Raw genomic sequence first — 17484 nt, forward strand, 5'->3', positions numbered from 1 at the left:
CACCTCTAACAGGATGATGAATGATGAGGATCCCAAGTCCCCTCCAGAATGTACAACAGCATCCAGCATAAACATCTCAGAAATGTGAGTAGATTATGGGGTCATTACTGGGAGCTCCAGGCTGACATATGTGCACAAAACCAAATATAGGACATAAATACCATAATATCAAATGCAGCATCCACCGCCTCATGGTTAGCGGTCATTGTGCTTTTGGATTTAGACACCACTGGTGATAACAGCCCATAATTGTGACCAGTCATGCAATTTTACTGCTGCCCACACTTTAAGAGACATGTAGTATCATAGGCCAGACATTCTTGGTAGTTGTTTTCCGCTCCGCTCTATAAAAGGTAGATTTAAGCAGAAAACCTTCCCCACTATGATAGTAATGTGTCCTATTAGGTCTTATAGTCAGTGTTCTTATAGTGAGAGAACCCCTTTTATACTGCATTTACTTGTGATTTACACGTTTTCTTCTTCCAAACAGGCAGAAAGAACCTTTTCCTGTATCTAAAAGAGACGATGCTAAGAGCAGCTTGTCATTGTCGTCACCATTGTCGGGTATGTACATGTCTACAGCACCAATAATGTGAATGTTGACTTCAAGGCCCAAATACTTCAATGCAATGGGTCTCTTATGTTATCGATGTTTCATGGTTTCCAATTATGTTGACCATGGGTCCATACTGTATCCCTAATTCCCTAATTTTGGTCAGGAGTTTATTATATATTCTGTGAATTACGTTGTAGCATCCAGAAGACTAGTGATAAATGGCGACTGTCTTATTCTGACAAATTCTAATAATACTTCATTACCTATGTCTTGTAGATCACTCTGAGAAAAACAACCATCTGGTCTCAGAGGATAAGGATGAAATACGTGAGGACAATGACTTATTCTTAAAATTTACATCATCTTCTGAAGGGCTTTCTAAAGTAAGTATGTGATCAATAAATACAAAATATGTAAAAAAAGGCTTCTAAACATAAAAGAAAATATTTAATATCTTATATTGTCCACATTTAGCTCTGTACCACCGCTACTGGGATGATGAATGATGAGGATCCCAAGTCCCCTCCAGAGTGTACCTCAGCATCCAACACTAACATCTCAGAAATGTGAGTAGATTACGGCTGATATATGGGCACAACACCAAATATTGGACATAAATACCATAATTTCAAATGAAGCATCCATGGCCCCATGGTTAGCGGTAATTGTGCTTTTGGCATTAGAATCCGCTGGTGATAACAGTCCATAATTGCGGCCAGTCATGCATTTTTAGTGCTGCCCACACAATAGGAGAGATGTAGTACTACATGTCAGACATTCTTGGCAGTTGTTTTCCGCTCCGATCAATGAAAGGTAGTTTTGAGCAGAAGATCTTCCCCACTATGACAGTCATATGTCCTAGTAGACCTTATATTCTGTGTTCTTATAGCAAGACAACCCTTTTTATACTGCATTTATTTGTGATTTACACATTTTTCTTCCTCCAATCAGGCAGAAAGAATCTGATTCTGTATCTAATAGAGACGATGCTATTAGCAGATTGTCATCCTCGTCCCCGTTGTCAGGTATGAACATGTCTACAGCACCAACAATGTGAATGTTGACTTCACAACTCAAAATATTTATGTACTGTTTTGTGCGGCGTGGGGCAGTAGTGGTGGGCAAGGCAATCATCTCCTTTTATGCCCCGGTGCGCTACATGAAAATGTGGGTCCTGGCTGGGTGTGTGGACTTGTGCTGTGTGGGCCGAAGGCCAGTGCAGGCGGCTTATAGCCAAATTTGTAGGCTCGCCAGGACCATAGGTTCTTTAGTTCAATGAGGGAGACCGCCATTTAAAAATAAAGTCTTTACTAAACGGTAGCTTAGTAAGGGTTATATACAAGGGAGAGCGGGTACAAAGTGTAATAGACGTTTCCTTTACAACATGAAGTATTTTTCCACACAGTATCCTTCCACTGTAGGTTACTGCAGGTCTAGAGGGGCACACTGTTTTCTCCCTACTTCACCACAATCCAGCTTTATTGCTACAGTTCTGATCAGCAAGTCCCCTTGCTTGCTCTGGGGTTCTGCATCCTTTTTCTTCCATTACTGGCGCCCTGAAACCCTTACACCCAGGACCCTCACTAGTCTGTCATACTCAGTCCTGCCTAGGCCCGGCACGTTCTGCGTAACATGCTCTAAAGTTCGTGACTTGACGTCCTCTCCAAGGACCCTTCTCCGGAAGACCACTCTGTCTTGTCAATACTTTTCTTCAGGATCTCACTATCCCATTCTTAGTCTCCTCTCGCTCCAGATCACCCTTATACATGGCAGCTCTGCTTACATTTGCACTTCCAACTCAAACTAACTAATCCACACAAAGCAGTCACTTGCCCTAACACTAACCACACCCCCTATGGGCTTGTCCCAAACATTATCCCTATCCTATCTTCCCCCATTTTCACTTCTTATGTTCTCTGTCCTATACACTATACTGTACGCTACGCACTACACTATAGTAACAGTACTTACCACACTCTATGTATTATACAGACAAACATCACAAAACATTACAGTTCACACTACACAATATACATTACATAATTGATGTCTCCAGGTGTAGGAATACGACAGCACAGTCCACTATCCTTACACTGCTATAGGTCTCCTATGTTATCCATGTTATGACAAAGCAGATCCTATCAGAATATATCGTTACTGAGTTTTATTTACTTTCTGATCAGAATTTCCAGCTCAAGAAGAAAGACAATCTGCAAGCAATCTGAGTAACGAGACAGAAAATGTAGAAAAGGGGGAAAAGAAGAGACGAGGTAAGTGTGAGAATCAGCTCCATGTTGTGCGATGTCAGTAAGTGAGAATAATCCATGTGGAGCAGATGTCATCTGTCAGTGATGGGATTATCACATATATGATGGCTGACAATGATCCCAGACCTCTGGGTGATAATATTCCTCTGCCGTCCGGCCACAGTGACCGCACAGTGATATAATGTCATATGGAGTCCCATCACTTACATTATATGTACTTCTCTTCTCATAGGTTCCATCTTCCGCCGGATCTCATCATCCTGCCGGCGTGGATTATCCAGGGCTGCGCGCGTATTTGCATGTTGTCACTGTTGCCCTAGAACCAACTAAAAGAAGGGAAACCTCTGCATTTAGCGCCCTGAAGTCCAGCAGATCCACCATCACTGCTGGACCTGTACAGAAGGACCTTCACCAGCTTCCTGTGACCTTCTGACTTTTACATCTCTACCCGGACATGTTTCGCCTCCAGCACCAGGCTCTGTGGTATTCATACTTCTCGCCTGATTTGACTTTTATTGATCACCTGGTATCTGACCCTCAGCCTTCTATTCTTATTTTTTTTTAATTTTATTTATGCGAGAAATGATAATATAACATATTTGAGATTGCAAACCATCACATACAGCAATGAAATAAAGCATCACATTAAATAACTTCTGGATATGGCATGGATCCTCATTTATTAGTACATGAAGCAAACTACATAGCCCAATAAGATAAAATACTGAACATGTTATTTAAGTTGGTACCAAAAAGGACAGAACTTTTACTAAAAATCACATGAATATCGTAAGAGTCAAGTGAAATGCTAGGCAAGGATATTCTGAAATTCATACCGTGAGAACCCCCAGCTGCCTGCCGTGCAGCAGAAAGGTTCATCTAAATGTGGCCACTAAACATGCGCCTGTTGTTCCATCTTGAGGAATTCTAAATCCTTTTCCTCATTTTCTAATAGCAGCTGTCATATGATCGAGCAATATATCACCTGTTACTGCATACCATGCTTCTAGCACAAGCTGCAATATGTCGGGTGCACAACAGGAACATTAACGATTCGTATCAGACGCAGATTGTCTCACATTGGTATCACTGCAGAAAAGGTCTCTGCTGTCTCCTTACATTTCAGCACTGGCCTAGGCCATAAAATAGCTGGGGTATATTCTGGCCCAGAGGGTATTAACTTGCCTAGGCCACTTTAACCTCGGGTTTATTCTGGGTGGGGGGGTTAATCTGGCCTGTTACACCGGGTCATATGGGCGGGATAGTACGTCGGATGTCAGAAAGGAGTTAATGAGAAAAAAAATTAACTTTTTTGAATTTACCAAATGGCTGCAATGAAAGAAAGTGTGAAAAATTTAAAGGGGTCTGAATACTTTCCGTACCCACTGTATAGCGAAAATCACAATCTCCTATGCATGAGGTTGCAGACTTCTGAGATTGTTGTATTTATTAAAAGTAGAATTTTGTGTAAAGGTTGGAGAAACCACTTCTTATGTTATTTTGTGTTGTGTTCTTTAAATTGTTCTGCAGAAAGTTTGTAAATTTTGCTAATAAACCTAATTTGTGATAGGGGTTGAATAGTTTAGATTGCCACTGTAGATGCACACAGTAGCTGCCTGCAGTCACCACTAGAGGGAGCTGCCTCCACATCATGTTCGCTCAGTACAGTTAGGTCTCAAAGGGAACCTGTCACTTCGGGAATACGCTATTTACCCTCAGAAGTATAGGGTTAAACTGCAGGTAAATAGCGTCACAATGCTGCCTTACCAAAAGTGTGGCTACTCAGGGTAAATTTACTTTTTTGCTCTCAAGAGCCTGCAGCTTTCAATCATGAAAGCGCGCACGGCGCGCCTACTGTCACCACTCACAGCACCGCTCAGTATACTGTGGTTGTTTGCACACCCAGCCAGTTTGATTGACAGCTCGCTCTACACAGATGCCCTGCAGAGCAAGCTGTCAATCAAAGTGCCGTGGAGTGATTGCAGCCTCCGCTCACAGTATAGTGATCAGTGCGGTGACTGTAACCGCTCTGTGCCTGCCCCTTTGAATGAAAGCCCCCAGCACAGTATGATACTCTCAGTGCCTACCCATAGATTATGTTGCCCACAATTCCCCCCATAGTAAAATACCCCCACATTAGCCCCTCACCACACAGTATAATGCCTCTACAATGCTAAACATACAGTTTAATGCCCCCACAGGTTGAATTTCCTACAGTTGCCCACACACAAGCATCCCATTTGCCTGCGTGTAATCCCTGCTCCTCTGCGACTGCGACAGTCATCTGAGAATGTCATGTCCACAGTCCTTGCAGTTACTACATGAAATAGTGAAGCAAGGATCTGAAAGTTCCCTGTAACACCACTTTGTCAAATGTGTCTCTGTCCCGGGGACTCAGATAGAGGTGAAATTGAGACTTCAACCTTCCAGGATAGTGGGAGATGCGCGTTTCACCATAGTGGTGAAACGTGCGTCGAGGTGCTTGTTTGCCCCGTTCTGCACTCCTCCTTATTGTGCTCATACACCATGCCTCAAGTTATTGTCCTTAACTGATCTATATTGCTTATGTTACTGTTGGGACCACCTTTACATAGCATTTACTGTGGTTAGTATGATCTCTAATGACCTGGTGTATATGCTGGATATGTGCTTGATGCTGTTCCTGCATACTCTACTATATTGAATTGTTCTTTATACATTAACTGGTTATATTGTATACTATCTGCATCACCACAATCCCCTTGCGTGTATGCTGGTGGGGTGCTTGTATGCTGTTCCTGTATATGTTGCTGTATTGACTTATACTTTACACATTATTGAACTGCATTATATAATATTTTTCATATAATCTATATTAATGCAAATCCTTTAGTCATTATATAAATCTTGATATTGCTCTTAGATGCCCTGCCGCATTTATCTTATGCATTGCACATTACTTTTCATACTGTGTTGAGTCATGTTCAATGTCAAAATATTCTCTTATGCTATATATAAGAGAATATATAGCAACACTTTTTTCAACACTAAACTTTATCAGCATGCACGAGAGACAAATCTAGCACGCCAAAACTGCCACAAAAAAGACAGAAGAATAACCAAGGAAAACATGCTGAAAAAACACCTAGTACGAACTTACCCTAATTGTACAAACTCAATTGTTATTTTTATAATTGATGTAATAAACTTATTCTTGTTAGATTTTCTGGCACGATGTGGCGATTTTTCATTTACCCCCTCTAAATGAGATTTACGCATTCATGGCTTCTATACATCCTCTTGAAGAAACCTCTTTTGGCTCTACATAATAATTTCAGGGGCTATACCCATTTTTTGGAGGGAGAAAACATCCGTAGGTTAATAAATTAATATACTGTTTAACATTTATTTAGTGCCTTCATTGTTGATTTTCATATGCCGCTTTTAAAAAAAAGGTTTGCTCTTTTGCAACTGTCTGTACACAGAAATAGCGACTACAGGGAAGCATGGCATACCATATATGATTCTGCTCATTTGTCCCTAGGAGTCCAGTGGGCGGTACTACCTATTGATTGACAGCTATCTCTACAAGCACAGTCTAATATAGACAAGTTGACCTGAATCTTTCCCCACAAAAAGTATCTTCGGGTCCTTCTGTCCTTTTCCCGGCTGCCAACAGATAGCATTGCATCTATTATATGATAAGTTCCCTTTAAGCCCTAGCATTCCTACGTATGCTTGGATAATGCCCGGGTGTGTACTGTCCACATGTCATAACCATGTGCTTTGCAGGCAAAGATAAGAAAGGTATATAAGTATCACATGCCTATATGTAGATAAGAGGCTTGGGTGTTACTTTTACCATTGGAGATGAAAACAGAATACCATATTCCATTGTAAAATCACGCTAAACCCACCATTATACCCACCATTATATAGAGTATTAATTCTAGAAAAACATGTTGAACGAGAGGCTTAATTTGTCGAATACATTTTTATCTGAAAAGCATTTTTTTATTCTTGTACCATATTATGAGCCATAGTATGTCCAGTCTGATTGCTGAGAAAGGAGCTAATCTTTTCTTTCTCCAAATTTCATTTTGCAGCTGTTTCCCCATAAAGTAATTTACCCAGATGTTGATCTCTGGATTTACAGCTCAGCGACCTAATCATACGCCCGCTCTGCTTCCGCACCGCCCCTATGGGCAGCGGCTTTACTCTCTTCTGACATGCAAAGTGATTGCGCTTCAACAGGTGCCGTTCCCAAAGTGATATATTTGTGTCACATTGCACACATCCAGGGAGAGCGTTGGGTTAAAAATGCTAATTTGCGCCTGGTTGTTGCTAAAAAGAAGGAAAAGCTTTATTAAGCGGTCACCAACCTCACCATGAGGAATGGGATGGGGGCTATGTGTGGAGGTTCTGGGCACTAGGCGCAGTATAGGGGGTTAGTGTGCTGTAATCAGGGCCGGCTCCACATTTTTTGGGGGTCCTGGATGAAACAGTCTCAGTGGGCCGCTTTAACATATACCATAATTCATGATGCACAGCTACAGCAGAAAAATATAGGTATAGTACAATGATAAAGATTTCATTTCTTACATTACATGAGTGATATCAATAGCACAATACAGTATTATGGGCACCACATAGTCCTCCATACAGAATAATAAGCCCCATATATTGCTCCATACAGTATAATGAACATCAAATATTTCTCCATACAGAATAATGGGCCCCATATAATGCTCCATACAGAATAATGGACCCTATATATTGCTCCATACATACTGAGGCCCATATAATGCTCTATACACAATGAGCCTCATATATTGCTCGATACACAATGAGCGCCATATAGTGCTCCATACATAATGAGCCCCATACAGTGCTCCATACAGTATATGACGGGTCCCATATAATGCTCCAGTATATGCTGGGTCCCATATATTGCTCCTTATATAATGTGCCCCATATAATGCTACAGTGTATGATGGGCCTCAAATAACACTGCATACAGAATGGGCCCCATATATTGCTTCAAACATAATTTTTTTTTTTTTAATGTAAATACTCACCTCTCCTCACTGGCCGCTTTTCTGTTACAGACTCCTCAGCGTTGCTGTATTCTGGCTCTCTGCACTGTAACTGTCCAGGCAGAGGGCGTACAGACCTGACGTCATCATGCCCTCTCACCTGAAACGTCATGTTATGCGTTCTGACCACTGGCAGTGCTGGCTCTTCTCTTTTTTTATTGCAAATTGGTTTTGTGGCTGACCACCACTGTTGCCGTGCACGCTGGGTCATGTTCGCCATCTTTTCTGTGTTTATTGTGATTGATCTAGGCTGCTGTGCACACTCACGGCAGCCCCGCCCTGCCCCAGGCTTTATTTATTTTTGCATCCATGTCTGAGCCTGCATTGCCCTTCATCTGTGTTTGCTGGTTAGGCAGTGTGTGGAGGTCAAACCTGAGATGTCTGTGTTCAGACCTGGTTGGCCTTCATCTGCACCTGCTCCATCTGGCTGCACGGGAGTGATGCAGATATGCTTCAGGTATGGATTGCATTTGATATGGTCTTGCTTTTAAAACATTTAGGAGGCCGCAATGGCACAGTGAATAAATACACAGAGTCTGAAGGTGCGGAAGACGCTGCAGTGGTGGAGCGGGGAGAGGTAAGTATTGTAAGTACAGGGGCCCTGAGCACGGGGGGGTCCCATTCACAGGCGCTGGCACCGTGCCCCAATAGTGCGCCAGTCTTGCCGACAGCAAGTGGGTCCCCCCTGCCTGCTCAGGGACCGGCATTTGCTAGGGTGCTGACGCCGGTCACGGCTGTAATGTGTGTAGTTAATAACTACATGGCTGTTTTGCTTTGTATGAAGATAATAAAGCTGATTGTTTCCAGTTGGAGTGAAAGTCTTCTGTGCGTCAACCATGTATTCCAGGAGATGCCAATTTGCCCTCAAATTTGCACGCAGCTTATTGATAATGGGGAAAATATGAAGATATTGCATTGTTGTAGTATAATAATCCTGTAATCTCTGATGTTATCAGTTTACTTGCACAAAATACTGTATGTAGGTGAGGCCCAATAATCTCCATGAGGCCTGGGTTTTATTATCTGTATTTACTGATTAGCTGTAGTTTGCATTGCACTTTATAGAATGACATCAGACTATAGTTTGCATCTCTTAGAGGTGGAGAAAACAACATGATAAAAGTTCCTTTCAAGCTGTGAAAGGGGTTTTCTCAGAAGGTAAATATGCCATTGATATTGGATCAGTGGGATCTCAAATCACAGAGACCCCTGAAAATCTTCAGAATAGAAAATGTCTCATCCTAATTGAAGTGAATGGCTGCATTATAAAATGTTTAGATCCTTTTGGTGCTGTTTACGCTGAACGACCTTTGGCTGTTAAGCAATCAGCTAAATGTTTTCAGATCAGCAACCATTTAATAGCTCCTTTAGGGTGTGTGCACACGTAAGCGTTTTTTAAGCGTTTTTACCGGCAAAAGCTCTTAAAAATCGCTTAAAAGAAGCATCCCATTAATTTTAATGAATTCTGCACTTTTTGTGCATATTGATGCATTTTTTTTTCCGCGAAAAAAACGCATCGCGGTAAAAAACGCAGCATGCTCATTTATTTTGCGGAAAAATCCACATTTCTAACTATTTTCTATGAGACTGGGGCCACTCTGGAAAAAAACGCATAAAAAACGTGCGTTTTCTGGGAAGGAGTCCGGTTTTCATACAGAAATTTTCTGCATACGTGTGCACATAGCCTAAGAGTTGCAGACTGCATCTATGTCTTACTATGACTAAAGGCCCTTTTACATTTAGCGATGCACCAGCGATCCGACCAGCGATCCGACCAGGTCAGGATCGCTGGTGCATCGCTAAATGATCGCTATTGAGCTGTCACACAGGCAGATCTCACAGCGATGCAGCAGCGATGCAGCGCACGATACTCACCTTTCACACACAGCGATCCTGACGTCCTCCCACCCGCCTCCATGCGTCGCTCCTCGGCGCCAGCAGAAAGCGCCCGACGAGAAATGGAGCAGGACATTCTCGCGCGATCAGCGATGGACAGCGGGGGAGCCGGTCGGAGGTAAGTATCACACATAGCGATATCGCTATAACGTCACAAAATCGGTGACGTTATAGCGATATCGCTAGTGATATCGCTATGTGTAAAACCCCCTTAACTATTCTCGGCATTGCATGTTCACACAGAGCAGTGCTGGGAACAAGGATTTTTATAATGAGCCTATCAGTCGATTCATGGCGCAAAAGGACGAGCAGCATGGATAATAGTCTGGGTGCGCGATACAGCCAGGTATGTTTTTTCCAAAATGCGCCAGTGTTTTAAAGAAAATATAGCTTAAAGAGGTTTTCCCATGGGATAACAGCCCCCCATAAAATGCATAAATGACAAAAAACAGACGACTCCGATTGTGGGTTAATTGGCCGTCAGGCTTTACTAGGTAATTCCAAATATATACAAGAAAACTATGAATTCAAATTTCGTAAAATTAAATATTCATAAAACTATAATGAGTAGTCATAAATAAGATATCAAAGCCCAGGTGGGCTTAAGAAAATTGATCCCACTCGGGCCCGCCGAAACAGAGGAGCCCCCCCAAACCCGACAGCCATTTTTCTATCACACTCTGGAAGTCCAGGTTTATGATATCCAGTCCTATCTCACTTTAAATGTATACCATCCCATCTATAAAAAACGAACAAAAACCATCCAGATTGGAGTGCCTAAAAGAAAAACCACCCACACTTGGCATAAATCTTGCCAAGGCGCGGTTAACCCTTTTCCTAATTTTTTCTAAATAACGGAGCTTCGGCTCTTTCCACAATAGACGGGGAACGACCTCAGAGAAGACGAAAACGGTTGAAGGAAATTTGGATCTGAAAAATTTAAAATCTTGTTTAATACGAGAAAGGAGATCCAGAGTTTTCGTCCTACCCAAATCGCCCCCCACTACATGAAAAATCGCCAAGTCGGGGGGGGGGGGGGGAGTAGAAAAAAGTCTGTTGACCAAAGGAACTAAAGCTTCCCAGGATAAATCCTTCCTTCCGAACCACGAAATGAAAACTTCGGAAAAATTGAAAGACAAATTAGCAGAGTAGGGACGCTTATCTGCCCTCTTCTTTGCCCAAAACACCATGGAATCACCGATAATCCATACGCTCTTTGGAACTGAAAAGAAGAAAGAAAAAAAAAAAACCAAAATAAAAAACTGCCCCAAAAAGAGGCAGAAAGGGACTAAACTAACGCATGAGGGCGCACATAAGTGCGCATCCTGTGCGAGGCCCACCTCCCGATTTTTCGAATATTCCCTTCCGGAAGACCGACGTTTGAGGCAAACGTGGCCGCCCCTACCCTGAAGGAATGGGAAGAGATGTGGGAGTCCGCCAGCCCAAGGGCCGTGGTACATTTGCGCAACACCGCATTAAATTGAAAGATCATGACAGGGGAACCATCTAGATGAACAAAAAGCGGGGCAGTGCCGAGAGGACGAAATTTCAACCACCTGGCGACATTAGAGACCGGGCATAAAGGAGATTCGGGGATGGCCTTAAAACTTATGCAAGTCCCTCTACCTATTTCGTCAGTCTTCGAGTATCTAAGCAGGATCGAACAACCCCCCTTAGAGAAAGAAAAATCGTGAAATAACAAACCCGAGAAAGTTTGACGATTCTGACAAACTAGTTCACTCACTCTGAAAGCTCCAAAAAATGCAAAACGAAAACAAGCACGAAACAAAAACGTTTCGAACTCGCTGAAGCAAACCATCTGAAGCATATTACTAAGCTTAAGTAATAATTCCAGTGAAATGGCCTTCCTCCCATCAGGGCGGTAGGACTTTTTACGAAAGCCTTTAAAAAACTGCTGTATAGGGAATAAAGAAAAAAGTGAATGCTTCCCCAGGAGTTTAAGGAAGAAAGAGATCCCCGAAATTTGCTTGTGCAAATTAGAATAACTAAACTTATTCGCCAAGAGGCAATGCAAATAACCTAACACAAAATGTGTATCGACTTTACAGAAATACACCTTTTTTTTTTTTTTTACAACAATACACACACCTAGTATTCCATGCAGCCGAGTAAGTGGCCCATGTGGCAGCGGACACTGAAGATCGAATGTGCTCCGCTACTAAAGGATCAAATGAGTCCAAAGCTGTTCCGGGAATGATATAAGATCCATTTCCAACGACACAAGGTGTCCTGCTCCATCCAACCCGTTCTGGGAAGAAAGACAAGATTGAGAAGGAAAAGATTTAACTTCACAAAACTGTGCTTTTAACCAAACATTAGATTCCAAACATAAAAATACTCTTTCTCTTAACAACGAATTGACCAGAGGATTCTTTGAAGACAGATAGTTCAAGGCCATCACTACTCCTCTGTCATATGACAAAAGCATAAGTCTCTTGTTCCTAAAAATTTGTTTCCAAAGCGATAAAGACACAAAAATAGAAAAAATCTTACACGCTGTGTTAGAAAAATTGGGTGTGCCGCTATTCCACCAAGCCGGCCACAATGAAAAGACAAGTTGCGAACCCATAGATATTTGCATGAAACTAACGTTGGTCTCATCAAAAGAAAAAGAAAATTCCAGCGAGGAAGTAAACTCCTCCTGAATGCAACAATGCCCGTTGAACTGCTCAATGATACGTAACCAAACCCGAAGGTCATCCTTCGCGTCTCTGCAGAGTCGGATATAATGATGTTGCGAAACGATCCCTTTTGTGGCATCGTAAAGTTGCTTACAGAATGCCCTTCCCATTGGTATGATCCGCAGAGCAAAGTTCAAGCTGCCCAAGAGGGACTGCAGCTGTTTTAATGTGACATTATCCCCTCGCAAGGCATCTAGAATTTTTTCTCGGATATTGTTCCTTTTTTCCAAGGGAAGACTTAATTCCATATGTAGAGAATCAATGTGAATCCCTAAAAAATCGAGACTGGTGCAAGGAAAAACACAGTCTTTTCCGCCGCCAGCGGGAAACCGAAATGCTCCAATAATTAAAAAAAAAACGGAAATAAAAGAATAACAATCCCTAGAATTGGGGCTGCCCAAAAAAAGGAAGTCATCAAGATAATGGAGCACCCTCCCATGGGGGAAAAATTTGCAAGATGGCCCACTCAAGAAAAGAAGAAAATGTTTTGAAATAAAAACAGGAGAGTGCAAAGCCCATGGGAAGGCATCGATCAAAAAAGAAGGCGCCTTTAAAATGGAAACCCAGGGAGTTGAATCCGTCCGGCCAAACCGGAAGGAGCCTGAAAGCTGATTTTATATCAGCCTTAGCCATAAGTGTACCATTACCAAGGTGTCAGAGGTGGTCCACCGCCACATCAAATGAGGTATAAACCACCGGGGGAAGAATGTCCGCCACTTCGTCATTAAGGCTGGAGTCACACACAACTAATAAAAAATCGGTCCCATTTTAACGGTCCGAAATCGCACAAAAGTATCTTAACCAGTGATGCGTTTTTGATGCGATTTTTCTTCACTGATGCGATTTTAATCGCATGTAAGCATCCTTTTGACATCCGTCTGGCGAGATTTTCTCGCAGGGTAGCAAAATGGACATATAATGGAGCCCAATGACAGGTTTCCCCACACAAACGAATTAATATATCTAGACACAATGTGTATATATATGTGTGTATATATATTATACATGTCATAGAGACAGATTTATATATATATTTCTAATTCATACAGTTCATCAAAGCAGAATAGCGGCAGAAACATTTGCCGGCTTTTGTATAATTATGCTCCTGCCTGACATGAAATGACACATGGTTTACATATAGTTAACCATTTCATTTCATGTTTTTCTGTAATGTCTATCACTATTAATTAGATGAGTGTTTGTGGGTAAAATTATGGAGTTGTAGGGGTTAATTTAAGGGGTTAATTCGTTGTATTAAATTGCAGGGACTCCTGCTGACGTCACTGAGGCTGCAGGGAGTCCCCGTAATTTCATACAACGAATTAACCCCTTAAATTAACCCCTACAACTCCAAAACTTTACCCACAAGCACTCATCTAATTAATAGTGATAGACATTACAAAAAAACATGAAATGAAATGGTTAACTATATGTAAACCATGTGTCATTTCATGTCAGGCAGGAGCATAATTATACAAAAGCTGGCAAATGTTTCTGCCGCTATTCTGCTTTGATGAACTGTATGAATTAGAAATATAAATATAAATGTGTCTCTATGACATGTATAATATATATATATATATATATTGTGTCTAGATATATTCATTCTTTCTTTATTTAACCAGTCTCTGTGATTTTACTGTTTTGGAATAAAGAATTGCCGGCTTTTGCTAAAGGACACCGGGTGCGATTTAATCGCAACTCACACATCGGGTCCGTTTTTAGTCCCATTTTTTCTCGCCCCCATAGACTTGTATTGTCAAATCCGATCCGAAAATCGGTGACAATCGCAGCATGCTGCGATTGTCTCGGTGAGAGGATCGGATGCGATAAAAAAATCGCATGATGGGAGCTGCCCAATAGAATAACATGGGTTCGAATGCAATGCGATTTTTTTTTTTTTTTTTTTTTTTTTTTTTTTTATCGCATTGCATTCGTCCGTTTTATTCGCCAGTGTGACCCCGGCCTTAAAGACGAACCGGCGGGGTAGGACAGATGGTGAATAATTCGATAACAGCCAGGATCTTTTTTAGGAACCGCCACTAAAGGAGATATCCTAAAGCTCTCAAAAGGGGGGTTGGAAAAAGGCCCAGAAATCCGGCCTAAACCCAGCTCTTTATTTATGTAGGCCTCCACAGCGTCCTCATGCAAAGCCTAAGACGAAAGATTCCTATGGCAGGTGCAACCTAAACCAGTAAACCCTGGGACCCAAAAACCGAACTGAAAACCCTTAGCGAGAATTTGAGCCCTCTCCCGGTTTGGGTAAGAATTTAGAAACGGCCGCATTGCGTCCAACTTCACTGGGGTCCGGCCCTTTATGCCCAGACTCCCAAGAATTTCCAGTTCCTTGAGAAGACTGCTTCTTAAAGCATTTGGTGGCTGCATGCGAACCACCGCAGGCTGAACATTCGTGATGAAATTTGCACGAGTAGGGCCATTTGCAGCCCGAGTCGTTTTATGCAAAACAGATCCCTTTTTTAGGGGTCAGACTGGCAGAGACTCTGGGGGCCGGAGTGCGTTGGGGGAGCATAAGGCTCACCCACATCCCAACATCCTTGGAACCTCAATGTACATTGGGGTGCACCGAAAGTTTCTGTCTAAACGCTTCGTCATAAAGAAGCCATGACGAGCCCCCAAAGTTGCGGTATGCTTCCAGAATTATATCCAGATGTTGAAATAATCCCGAGCATACCGAAGCATCTCTCTCACCCAGCACAGCAGAATAGATGCAGAATGATTGCAACCAATTGTGAAACGACTTGTAAAACCGTTTTTTGTCAGCTTCTCCTTCGGACTTGTCCTCTTTTTTTATCAGCAGAGGAAAAAACACTTAAACGGTTAGACGGGAGAAGAGTGAAAAGATCCACATATTCTTTACGCCAGATCTTATCCTTAAGCGTTTGCGGCAAATGAAAACCCAGAGGCGAAACATGTCAAGTTAAAGCCTCCTTAAGAATAGAATCAGAAACCCCAGAAGCTCCCGCATAGGGAACCTGCGCAGGAGTGCCCTGATCTTTCTGGGGACCTGCCATTGCCTCAGATACCGCTTGTTTAATCAACGCTTGAAGCTCAGGAAAATTAGAAAACTGTGGAAAAGGGGCAGAGTGATCAAACCCCTGTTGTCTAGAATGCCTCTGGTTAGCAAAAATTGCTTGACTAATACCTGATGCAGCTGCCACAGATAACACAGACCCATCATCTGAGTTACTCTGTACAGCAGACCAAACTCTAGCCGCATAAGCAGCCTCATTATGTGAAGCATCAGTCTGAGGCACCGCTGGACAGCTCGGTGCCCCAAAGCTGACCGCAGGCAAGCCAACCACATCAGGTGGCAACACCTGTGGCATGACATTGCCCTGCACCATCCTCCCCTCCTTCACTAGATTAAGCCTGGAGATCTTACTGGATCCTCCCGGCTGGGTCACTCCGTCTGTTGCCACCGGCTCCGGTATTATCTTCCTCCTCTTTCTGGCCGAACCGCTCTGTTGTCCTCTGGTGTCACCTGAAACACCGGGAAGCCCCCTGCGATCCATGGCAGATACTGAAGATGTCTGGCGACGTTGTTCCTGACGTCCCCGGCTCCTTACCGGTGAAAGCTGTGGGGAGTAACGATGATTTGGTTTCTTCCTTCTGGAACCGGACAACTCCTCAACAGGCAATTGCTCCGACGTACCCGGCATTCTCCTGCCATTTCTGGCTACCATCTGCGGCTCTTCTGTTGTGTTAAGCACTGATTCGGTACTTAAAGTGCCCAATTCAGCTACAGTCTCCGAGACAACTGCCTCCGGCGCTGCCGGTACACTCGGTGCTGGTGCCGATAGTTAAGACCACAAACTCCAGACCTTTTTCTGAACTGATTTTCTGCCGAAGTTCTGTCAGCAGAAGCTCCATGGTGACTTCTCTTCAGGGCGTCCAGAGCTTGAGTGAAAAACCTCTCAGCTGTTCATTTGAATAATTTCCCTTCCCGCCTGGACGCTCCTCCAATCACGGCGTCCCTTACCTCAGCAGCCCAAGCAGCCAATCACAGCATGCCTAGGCTCTGTTGCTAGGCAGGAAACCGGCTCTGGTTTATTTTCCTCCTGAGGATACCCCAGAGCACTTCAAGCTGTAGAATGGTCCATAGGGTAATCATTAACCCTTTCCTACAGAATCTGAAACTTCTCAAAATCCATAAAGAAATGTCCAGGGAGGCATGATCCCATGGCACCCGAACACTAATCGCTTACCGGGTCCCCTATGAACAAAGTTCATTTTAATCAATAGATCTTGGAATAATAATAATTTCCACAATTGGATGTGTTTAAATAAAATGTTCCTGTGCTGAGATAATGTTATATGCCCCTGCAGTGTACTGTGTAATTGCTGTGTCTGACCGTGCAGTGACATGGTCTGATCATACCACAGCTCCTGGGCAGGGGAGGAAGCAAAGAGCATACAGACAGGACAGCACGGGATCACAGATGCTGTTTTCTGTGAGGTAAAACTTTTTTAAAAACAAGCAAAAACATTTTTTTTTCACACATTCAATTATGGAACTTATTTTTATTCCAAAATCTATTGATTAAATTGTACTTTGCTTGTGGGAAAATCTCTTTAAGTATCCGGCCAGTAACCATAGGCAGGGATAAGTCTAGCGCGGCTCCAGCTCATGTCATCTTCTCCCCACATTGCTAACGGTAATTCACAGGTCTCTCTCTATGTGCAAATGGATAAACCATGGAAGGCATACTTTGCACTGCAATTTTCCACCTGAGATTAGTTCATTTTTCATTGTTACATTGCTATGAATCAATGGATAAATAAAAGTTCAGACTGTCTACCGGCTTCAGTATTTAAAAATGGATGAGAAAAAAAAGCAACAAGAAGACAATATGAATGACAAACAAGATTAAAATTATTCTCCCGGATGGAAAAATAGGCACTGATGTGTGAATGTAGCCGGGCACAGTAATTATTAGACGTAGAGGCCACAGTTGACTTTACATCAG

At 42.7% G+C, this 17484-nt stretch overlaps 1 protein-coding gene across 1 annotated transcript in view; it reads left to right on the forward strand.

The window, feature by feature from the left end:
- The first annotated feature begins 8258 nt into the window (after positions 1-8258).
- Positions 8259-17484, forward strand: part of NIPAL1 (NIPA like domain containing 1) — a 94094-nt gene continuing 84868 nt past the window's right edge. The window contains exon 1 of the mRNA XM_073583472.1: positions 8259-8355. The gene's annotated coding sequence lies outside the window, so the exon portion shown is untranslated. The remainder of the gene's footprint in view (positions 8356-17484) is intronic.

This window comes from Dendrobates tinctorius, unplaced genomic scaffold (assembly GCF_039654945.1).
Source record: "Dendrobates tinctorius isolate UK_male_01 unplaced genomic scaffold, ASM3965494v1 ptg000079l, whole genome shotgun sequence".
Taxonomy (NCBI): Eukaryota; Metazoa; Chordata; class Amphibia; order Anura; family Dendrobatidae; genus Dendrobates; species Dendrobates tinctorius.